At 49.4% G+C, this 11,058-nt stretch overlaps 1 long non-coding RNA gene across 1 annotated transcript in view; it reads left to right on the forward strand.

Moving 5' to 3' along the window:
• LOC116096679 overlaps positions 1-10,658 on the forward strand; it is a 26,001-nt gene extending 15,343 nt beyond the window's left edge. Inside the window, exon 2 of the long non-coding RNA XR_004121079.1 lies at positions 9,415-10,658. This is a non-coding gene — a long non-coding RNA (uncharacterized LOC116096679). The remainder of the gene's footprint in view (positions 1-9,414) is intronic.
• The last annotated feature ends 400 nt before the right edge of the window (positions 10,659-11,058 follow it).

The raw sequence follows: 11,058 nt of genomic DNA on the forward strand, positions 1-11,058 counted from the left end.
TTAATGATTAAGCCTATAGACATTGAATGTGGATACTTTAACTCAATAGTTATAATATGAGTTTGTACAGTGTAGTTAGACACATCCACACCACCTCCTATTGCTCAGGTCTCCACATCATTCCCACTGTGATGAAGCAATGACCACTGGGCCCTTGGGGCTCCCTTGATATGGACACATCCTTCTGAGCGACTAGAAGCTCTAATGATAAGATGTTTTCACAAAAATATTCTTAACCCACTAGAGCACAGAGCTGAAAGCTGGATTTTCACTGGTTTGGGCCTCAGCAGGCCCTGAGAACAATTCTTAGATTCACTCTCACTTCCTGGCCCTGTTGTCAACAGCCATTCCTCCTACAATCTCTTCTCTGTCATCACTGTTCTGGGGATGGCTGCCTGCTGCAGACTCTGGCTCAGGCTGATTAGAGCAGAAAGGAAACTTTTAAAAATGGATTCTGGTTAACTTGCAGAATCTTTGGGGACAAAGAGAACCAACTTCATGGCTACACGGCCGCTGCTAAGTTAATGGCTTGCCCAGTCTCCTAGACACACGGAGCCTGCTGCCAAAAAAGAAGCCAGACAGAGTTGTCTTTTGCCCCTCAAACCAATTGTCAATGACAGAGTCTGCTCTCAAAGGTCTTGCCTTATCCTTCAGGGTGTGCCAAATGCTAGTCCATGGTTCTCACTACAGCTTAAGAGGAGTAGAGAAGGCAGGACCCTGTCACTTTCTTCTCTTCTAGAAATGAACAGACCCTACATCTCTAGGGGTGGGGGAGGTCCTCCCCCTAAAAAGAAACACAAAAAGACTGAGACGTTGGAGCACCAAGGGGACAGCTGATACCCACTACTAGCCTGTGTGAACGATATTGACCTCAGGGTTCTTGCCTGGAGCATGTGGCTAGAGAGAATGTTCTTCTGTGCACTCGACATTTCCTTCCATGTAATGGAAGCCAGTATGACCCTCCTGGCTTGCTTTCTCCTTCCCTTTTCAGGGAGGAAGTGGGACTTACATTAATGAGCAGTTTGAGGAAACAGCAGGAATATCTCTTCTGTCTTCCTCTTTCCTTTCCTTTTGGGAGCATACACTTTAATCTGCTGCTCTGTGTTCTGGTTTTGGTAAGAATGAACTGCAAATGGAAAGAGCAACATATCTCCTTCACTCTCTTCAGCCAGATGGATAAAACTAATCCTGGGCTGCGTTAGCAAGAAGCCTGTGTGTCTGTGGCTCAAGTCATCAGGTCCCGCTGTCAGCATTTGATATTTAGCTCAACTAGCTGGGGATGGGAAAGGAGCTGCCTCAATTCTCTAACTTTATTAGCATCACATAGCTAAACGTGATGCCGCAGTCTTTGCCCTTGTGCAGTCCGCAACCTAGTGGGAGAGCGAGGTGTGAAAGACTTATTATACAGGTCCATGTTTGCCTGCCCATGCTACAAATGATTCAAAACTGGGGCTGGAGAGATGGCTCGGGGGTCAAGATCACTTGCTATTCTAGCAGAGACCTGTGCTTAGTTCCCAGCACCTACATCAAGTGAGAGCCAAAGTTACGTTTTAATTGCTCTGCCTAAGCAATCCATAAAACAAACTGCCTCAGGCTTGTAAGCACCCTGCCCAAGGACAGCTAATTCCTGAGATGTAGGAGGCTAGTTTAGGAGAGATGACAATCCACACATGTCTCTGCTCCCTTAAACAAGTTTGTTCGACCTAACTGCACCGGGTGTGCTTGATCACATGTAGGTGGGAGGTATGTGAGCAGAAAATACGTCAGGATACGTGCATACCCAATTGGACCTGGTGGCAAGTGCATAGTCTCATGGGTTCTCCTTTATAAAACTCAGCAAAATGTGACTCGTGGCCATTTTCTGGGAATCCCAGAATGGACCTGGCCAGAGTCCATCATCCTGACTTGTATTCAATTAAAGCTTCTTCAAATGTGGATCAAAAATTATGGTAGTAGTCTTATTCTTGACCAGTGGGATTAATATTCGTAGCTCACAACCATCAGAAACTCCAGTTCCAGGAGACCCAGCACCCTCTTCTGACCTCCAAGAGCACCATACATGTATGGTATATATACATACTTGCCAGCAAAACACTTATACACAAAATATAAAATAAATCTCTAAAAAGAACTCAATACTGTAACTGTAGCCCAATACCTTTCTTGTGATGAAAAAAAGAAAATAGGAGAAAGAAAGAGAGAGAGAAGAGGAGAAGAGAAGAACATGAACATATCAGAATCTAGTCTGTGAGTGGGCTAGATGGGAATGGTACGTTGGTGGCATCAAGCAGCCCTTTGCCTCTAACGTGGAAAATTAAGCTCTGAGAGCCCAGAAGGCTCCTCCCTCATCACCTTGCATGCCTACTCATTAAAAGTGAGATGAGTGGAATTTGCAGCCAAGTAGAAAGAAAGGAAATACCGGGATGAGATGGACTCAGTTTCCCTCTCTTATGGGAGAGGGGAGATGAATTTGCTTTACCCTGATCTCACCAGTACAGGGAGGAATGTGGCAGGGAAGGCGGTGTTTGATGGGAAACTCTGGGATTCCTGCCCATACTTCTTTCCCTTCCCCCGGAGACCTCTTCAAAGATCTCAGAGACTCACAGACTGTCTGTGTGTCAGACAGCCTGCTAAGCCTGTGAATCACAGAGCCACAAGTGTTTTAAATCCCAGACTCCCCCCTCTAACCAGCCAGAGTTCCTTTTATTCATAAACATTTGTCAAGACCATGTTATCTGTATTCCCTTCCATCCACTGCCCCCTAGCCCACCCAACTCCCACAGGGTTGGGAATGAAAATGGGGACTTTATGCCAGGCAAGTGCTGAGCCACAGAGCAAGTCCCCTACCTGGTAGGTTCTCTCTTAATCCCAGGACCCAGTTCCTGTGAGCACATGCCCTTCCGTCTCCCCAGACTCCAGATGCAGATCTACCGCCCACACCTCCACAGACCCTAAGAGAGTTTCTTTCTCTGCAGAAGGCCAGAAACCTCGGTTATCACTCCGCCATTTGGGCTTCCAGGGGAGGGATGGCTGTGGTTGGACAATGGAATCCCTTCTTGTTTTCAGCTTCATGTTTCTGTGTCTTCCCTAGCAAATTCTTAGGCCAGAGAAAGGGGGGTTCTCACTTCCTGATAGTTCAGACATCACTAGGATAGATAGAGAAGTCTTAAGCTGAAATAGATCAGCTGGGAGAGGGTTAGACGGAAGACAGAGGAATCCAGATAAGCGCCATCAATCTACAGAACCATGCTCTGGGGAGTCCCCATCCCTACCCCTAACCTCACCCCTGCCTGACCTCCATGAATAGGACTCCAGAGCAGAGATTTGGGCAGAGGAGTGGGAGGCAATAACATCCACCTTGTAAGGAAGTGAAAGGGCCCCAGCTAAGCATTTCTGAGTAAGGTTTTTTTTTTTGATATCTAGAAACAGAAATAAATGATGACTTCCCTTAGCAGTTCTAGCTGAGGGAAATGGGACTATCAGGTGGGGGTGGGGTGTCTGAGGGAGGTGTGAACCAGTAGGCCCACCAGTCATTGTGTACTTACAGTAGTGTAACTGAGATGCTTGTGTGTTGGGCCCCATTTTGGACCTGGTTTGGGCCTTAAGGACAAACCCAAGCCTGGCTCAAGTTTCTGCGGCCTTGAGAAAGAGCCTAAGCCTGGCTGAGTTTTGAGACCTGTTTCAGTCACTTCCATATCGGGGTGACTCAGCAAGACCTGTTTGGTCCTGCCTCTGCCCTGCTGTTGCTGATGTAGGTAGAGCTTTGCCATTGGCCCTGTCAGCCACCCCATACCCTCTGTCACCCTTCCCTGCCTCCTATATCATCTTACCCCACCAAAAATCCCCCTTTCTATGTTCCAAACTTATATAAGGGAGAGGCTGATGCCATAAAGTTGAGTTCCTGACACTCGCTATCCCACTTGGCCCAGAGAGACCCTGGCAGGACCAGGACCTCTCTCCTCTCTCCGGGACCTGCGGGCAATGAGCCGGCACTTGTGCCCTCTCTTCGGCTTTAGACTGTTGGCACAAAGGTCCCCAAGCAACTGACATTTCCCCTGGGATCTCAAGCTGGGAGAGTTGAAAGGCTGAAGTTCATGTCTCAGGAAGAGACTTCACATAGTTCTGGGAAATTGTCAGACCATCCTTGGGAGGTGAACTGAAGCTGAAATAGTGCTGGGTTCCATGACAGGCAGGCCACTCTTTGACCAGCTCTGCTCATACATACCCCTTGCCATCTCTCTAAACCTAAGTCAGAACTTTGAAGGTGTGTGTGTACGGGGGTGGGAAGTAGGGGGAGATCACTAGACCTCTTTATTGGTTCCTTTTCTCAATGTGGCCTAGTCACAGGACAGAGAGATGACTCCACAGTTAATGTGTAAGTTGCTGGCAGAGGGCCTGAATTTGGTTCTCAGCACTCACATCAGGAGGCTCCCAACTGCCTGGAACTCCAGCTCTAGGGTTTCCGGATGCCCTCTTATGCACAAACCCACACATAGATGCATACACACACACACACACATAACATGTGGTACACCAAATAATTCTCAATTTTGGATATTTTGCTAGCACTTTATTTAAATGACCTATTATTAAGGACAAGTGGGCCAGACTTCAACCCTAACAACTTCAACAACAGCAGTAGAGTCGCCTCTTCTCTTTCCCTCCACATCTCATATTTCAGCTACAGCTTTGCACTCTCCTGGCCAGCCAGCTCTTCTTCTCTGCCTCGTGGCTGCCTATTGTCACTACTCCCCAAGGAACAGCAAGTTGAACTCAAACCCAAGGTTGGGTTTGGAGGCTGTAAAAGCCCCACCCTCCCCCCATTCTGGTCCCACTTAGGATCCATCCACCTCTCACCACACAGGACACCTGCTTGAGGTTCCTCCTCTTCTAGAAACAAGTTCGATGCCCTCCCCTCAGCCCACGGGATCCACTGTAGGCACTCGCAGGAAGAGACATGACCACTACCATCCTCCTTTCTCGGTACCTTCTAGAAAGTCCCTCTCTGTATAACGAGCTTTCTAGGATATTCCTTCCTGGTGGTCATAGGATTCTGCATAGTTTTAGGGAAAGAGGCAATACCCTTCCTTCCTTCATTGTCCCAAAGGCCGGCAAACGGGCATCACACCTGTTCCGAGCAACCCAGTCAGCACCAAGGCAAAGGCAGGAGAAAAGCCTCAGGAAGCTTGTGGTAGGTGGGGCAACCGTGGAGTGGGAGAAGGGGAGTGATCCAGAGGCCCCTGGGTGTTCCTGTCAGCTGCCAACACTTCCCTGTAATGTGTTAGCAGCCACCCTTCCAGCTCCCAACCTCTGGGACTCCAGGAAACCAGGCCTCTTCTAGGTTGCCTTTCACTGGGCCTCCTGGGAGTCTTACAGGCCCATCAGGTTTCTGATGTTGCTTCCTTACTTCCATCTTCTCTACTCGACCTGGTCTGAAGTGAGTCTGCCCTCAAGCCCTCCTCTCCCCAGACTGCTTCTCATCGTCTCAACATGAGCAAAGCTCCCAGCAAGCGCCAACGTGCTCGTTGGTTTTGTCAGCTTGACACAAATGTAGACATATCGGGGAAGAGGGAATCTCCACTGATAGAACGCCTCCATATTATGATAGCCCTTTAAGCAAGTCCGTGAGGCACTTTTATTTTTAATCAATGATTGGTGTGCATGGTGCCATCCCTGGGTCTAGGGTCCTGAGTTGCATAAGAAAGCAGGCTGAGCAAGCCCCAAGGAGAAAGCCAGTAAGCAGCACTCCTCGGTGGCCTCTGCTTCCGTTCCTGCCTCCAGGTTCCTGCCGTGAGCTCCTGCTGACGTCCCTTCATGATAGGTGAAGGTGTAAGGTGTGTAAGGTGTAAGCTGTGAGGTGTAAGATGGAAAACCATCCTCCCAGAGTTGGTTTTGGTCTCCTGTTTCATCACAGCAGTAGAAAGGAAGCTAAGAGCCCCAGATTCCCTTTCCTTTTCCCCCTAGGTCACTTTATACAGTCTCCAGGATCTTAGCATCTATTTGCCTACGGCTTCTTCCCTCCTGCTGGGTACCAGGCTCTGACACAACCACCCATTTGCCATCTTCACTTCAGGGGTTGGGTATTAAGCAAGCAATCTGGACTTAATTAGCTAAAAATAAACTTCTAGTTTCCAGCCTGCTCCACTCTACTCGGCTCTCAGTGTCTCCGCCTCCTTTATGGTAGCAATGGGAATCAGACCTACAGCCTTGCACATGCTGGGTTAGCATGCTACCACAGAGCTATACCCCAGCCCTGTGGGTCTCCAGCCAAGGAAACTTGAGTGCGCGGAATACCTCTGTCTACAACGTTCGTTAACCCACAAACCTGAAAGCCACTCCTGACTGCCCTTTCATTTGTCCCCAGAAGCCAGCCTGGCGAGGTCACCCAGAAACCCTTCCAAAACCCATTCTCTCTCTTCCCCCTCTCCACCATCACACTTCTAGATACTGTGGCCATCACTTTCTGCACGGACCACAGCTGTGTTCTCCTGACCCTCTCTGATCTCCTTCCGGTCTCCTACAACCCACTTTCCGAACAGAATGGAAAATAATCTTTGAATGATACTCGTGGCATCATGCTGTTCTGCATTCAGCCTTCCACGGCTCCCCAACACACTGAGAGTAAAAGTGCATCCCTTACTGTGACCAGAGCTAGCCCAGCCTAGCTCCTCCTACGCCATCTTTCTTGCCTTCTCTCAAGCCACACTTGACTTTCTGTGTTCCTCTGTCTGGTAACTATGCCTATTGCTCTGTAGGTATGTGTGGGTTGGAGGGGTGCTGGGGGGCTGGAGGGTAAGTGTTGGGGTATGCAGCCTTCATGGACACTGGTTGTTTTGTCGATGTGTCTTCTTGTGTGCACAGACACGTGTGCATATCTACTGTTAATGCTGTAACATTCATGGCTTTGTATATGGGCCGCTGCTTTAGAGAATTTTTGGCCAGAGACAAAACAGTTCTCCAGGGTCATGGGGAGGTTCTGTTCTCCCGCCCTATTTTCTTAGCAGACAGCAGCAGGACTTTGAACCTAAAACCAAACCAAACACTTTGAAGGCTTGCCAAAAGCAAGAAAGACTATAATGTGGTCCCCGTACTAATGTGAAAACGCAATAGACATCAATGCCAAATCGTTATGCGAAGTGAAAGAGGGGTGTGTTGATGTAAGAGAAGCTAGTTGCTAAGGCAACAGCACACACACAACTTTTAGAAACTTTCAGCTTTCAGACACATGAGAAGAGGCAGGGGACATGGTTCAGTAGTTAGGGAAATGATAGAAGAGGGCACTGAACTCTCTTCAGCTGTAGTTATAGGCGGCTGTGAATGTGCTGGGAACCAAACTCTGTCCTTTGCTAAAGCAGTGCATATTCTTAGCCCCTGAGCCATCACTCCCATCCCCTACTTACATGGCATATGTGGACATATCTACTGTTAATGCATGTAAAATTCATGGCTTTGTGTATGGACCACCACTTTTGAGGCTTTTGGCCAGAGACAAAACAGTTCTCCAGGGTCATGGGGAGGTTGTATTCTCCCATCCTATTTTCTTAACAGCAGGCAAGTTACCCAGCTTCTTTGGAATGTAGAGACAGTCAGGCAGATTTCAAGCGGCATATTCCACCTAATAAAACTTGGCTTCTAGTTTCTTCCCCTTTACAGATGGACAGACCCCAGTGAGCTGGTAATGAGCAGAGCACAGCCCAGGTGCACTGACCTCAAAGGCTGCTAGCCAAACACCCACCTGGCTCTCACTCTGAGGACACCTACCCGTGGGACCCAGTAATTACACAAATGTCCAGGCTACAATGAAAGGCCAGCTCTAGGGTCTGGCTCAGCCCCAACTAAGCTCCTGGCCTCCACCTCCAGACTTGCAAATCCCAAGACCTTCAGATGATCGAGTCTGTCCCCACAACACTAAATGGAGCGGAGAGGAGCCATTCCTGCCAAGCTCTCCCTAAACTGAAGGTCTGTGAGCAGGATGAATGTTGTTTGGGATCGCCACAGCTATGCAGTCACAGAGAGTTGGAGTGCTGGGAGCTGGTAGATATGTTTGAACACTGGAAAGCCATCTACAAGACATGAACCGGCAGACACACCCAGCTCCTTGCCTAGTAATTCAGCTGAAAACTTTCCTGGAGCAAGAGCTGGTAGCTCGTACCTGTGATCACAGAGCTGGGGAGACTGAGGCAGAGAGTTTCATAAACTTCAGGCTACCCTATCTTTAAAAGGGAGTAGGGTGACCCCAGAGATGGATGTCATTTCAGGTCAGGTTCTGAGGATAGCTTGCAGAAACCATAATCCAGCCCAGGCCTCACTGAAGCCCCGTCTTTTATCAAGTCTTGTATACTTGCTACCACCCACAGATCTCCGCAGTGTCCAGACTTGTCTCTGCTCTCCCTCTTCCTTCACAGAGTTTGTTCCCAAATTCCAAGGCAGCTCCTTCCCAAGACACAGGAGCTTGCTTTTTGCACTCTGGTCTAAAGAGGATCCAAGAGACTCCCTGGGGAAGAGTCTCACTTCCCTAAAAGCTTGAGATCTGAGGGTACTCTGCAGCAGTAGATAGGGCATGGTGACTTTGAACAAAGATGTCTGAGAAGATGGGGTGGAGGACAGACAGACAGACGGGGGGAACAGATGCTACTGCAAGTTGCTGGTAACCTTGACTGCTGAGGGGAGGGGTAAGGGGAGAAGAAACTGGAGGCGATCTATGAGTCTGTCGATAGGACTCTTGAGTCATCATCCTCACTCCAGGCCCCTGCAAAGTGTTCCCACCACATTTTATAGGTCCCTGGGCTCTATCTTCTATCTCACTTATGCTAAAATAACAAAGCTGTTCCCACAGCAGCGCCGCCCGTTCTGCTGACCCCAGGGCCTTCAACATCCTCCTGCAGCGTGTATCTGTCCTTCTTAGCCAGTTTCCCACAGCTGCTCCTGCCCCGACACAGCTGTTGTCTGTGGAGGCCTGCAGCCATGCAGTCAGCCATAGAAATGCATGTTTCTCTCCACTGCAGGACTCTTCCTGCTCCAGGCATGACCAGGCTTTCCCACACCCCACATCCTGAAGCTCCCTGGCCGCCTGCATGTGCAGCAGCAGGAGGCAGGGCTTGCAGGGCTGCCACCGGGTGAGGTCTCAGGGTTGGTTCCCCCAGGAGACTATGAGGGGAGTGTTTGACCCAGGACCCACTCCTTGGCTTATCTATATCGTTCTGTGCCCCGTGTCTCTTCATACATGCCTCTATGTCCAGATCTCTGTTGTTCATAAGAGCAGTTGCTTTGGATAGTGACTATTTTAATTCAATGGCCTCTGAAAGATTATCTTTAAAGGTCACATTCTGAGGTTCCTGAGTTAAAACACTAACATACCAGTTCTGGGAGAAGGGATCAGCTTTGCCTCTAATGGGCTCTTTGTATTTTTCACAGGAACAACTCCAGATCTGATGGAGCCGTCATATTATTTGGACACATTCTGCCTGGCTGCCAGTCCAAATAACTGCAGGGCTCAGAACCCTTAAGAGGATGCTTTCTCTCTCTCCCCCCACCCCCATGACAGCCAGCGCCATCATGGCTTCCTGTAGTGTCTGGACTAGCAGGCCTCTCATGCCATCTCCCACACGTGAGGAGCTATCACCCTATACTTACTTCATGTTCCCAGCTCACCCCTTCCTGAGACTATTGTCTGCCACCCTCCTTGAGGGTGCCCTGTATCCCATGAGGAGAGCCACAGCAACATACTTGTGTCGTGAGGTGGTATGTTATCTAGAGAGTTAGCTCTACCTTCCACATCCACAGAGACGTATAAAGACCGGACCGAGAGCCAACAGCCATTGTCATTCCTCTGTCTCCATCTTCTTTCCTGCCTCCTTCAGTCAGGTGCTGTTTGCAAGGGCCCCTAATATGTTTAACGGACTGTGATGATAACCGCTTGTGAGGCTCCTGCTGTTACAAAACACAGCGTTCCTGCCTTTGTAACAGAGTGCAGTGTATTATATTTTGGTGGACCAGGAAAGTCTTAACGTTCAAACCCTCTCCAGATGGAGGCAGTGTTCTGAGGAGTTGTGGAATCCTCCGCAGATGGCGCCTACCAGAGGAAGATGGTCATTAGAGACTTGATTCTACTTCCTGTCTATTCTCTACTTCCTGGTCCACCAACCATGAGCCAGCAGCTCCACCCTCCAGCCACCACAGGCACAAGCTATCCCTGTCTCCATGACTCCTCGTCACGGTTCTTGGCTGGTACTTGGTCAGTGATGAGAAACATCCTTCATATACACACCCACAGAATCAGTCATCATCGGCTCTCCTCCAGGAGCCAAGTAGCTGACCTCTAGGCACCCCATCAGTGAACTCGTACCCTCGGGCTTCTGGCTGGCCTCGGGCAATAGAAGCACTAAAGAAGAGACTATGGGATGGGGTGGAGGTGGGGATGGAGATGGAGGAGGAGGATGTGTGTCCCTGCCCAGCTGCCGGAAGTTGAAGACTTCTGCTCTTGTTGGCAGTCTTTTCCATGAAGGGCCCCTGACTCAAGCCAACTGCTCTTTTCCCTCTGCCAGTGGTGTATGGCAGCAGCCTTGCCCTCCAAGCCCCAGACTCTGCGCTACCTGTGGTTTCCCTAAACTCTGCCTACAGCTTCCCAAAGACCCTTCATTAAAATGTTTCTCAGACTACCTAATGTGAGGGTGTTGATTATGTTCTGATGGCCTGCAGCATTGTGGTTACTACTGTCCCCCCCCCCCAACTCCTGCCTGCCAAGCAATCCAGATGTTGCCTAAAATTCATTGGCTCATGAACTGTCAACATTAGCTGTCAACTTAACATGACCTAGGATCTCCTGAAAGAGGAGTTTCAATGGAGTGGCTGTGTGTGTGTGAGGGACTGCTTTGACTGCAACCAGATGTGGGTGGGCACAGCTCACTGTGGGAGGTACCCACTATTCCCTGGGCTATGGGAGCAAACTAGCTGAACATGAGAAAGTGAGCATGAGCCTGGGAGCAAGCCAGCAAGGAATGTTCCTCCGAGGCTTCTGCCATACACCGTGAGCTGTGAGTGAGTTCCCTGGTCAGAGAT

Source organism: Mastomys coucha, unplaced genomic scaffold, assembly GCF_008632895.1.
Source record: "Mastomys coucha isolate ucsf_1 unplaced genomic scaffold, UCSF_Mcou_1 pScaffold18, whole genome shotgun sequence".
NCBI lineage: Eukaryota > Metazoa > Chordata > Mammalia > Rodentia > Muridae > Mastomys > Mastomys coucha.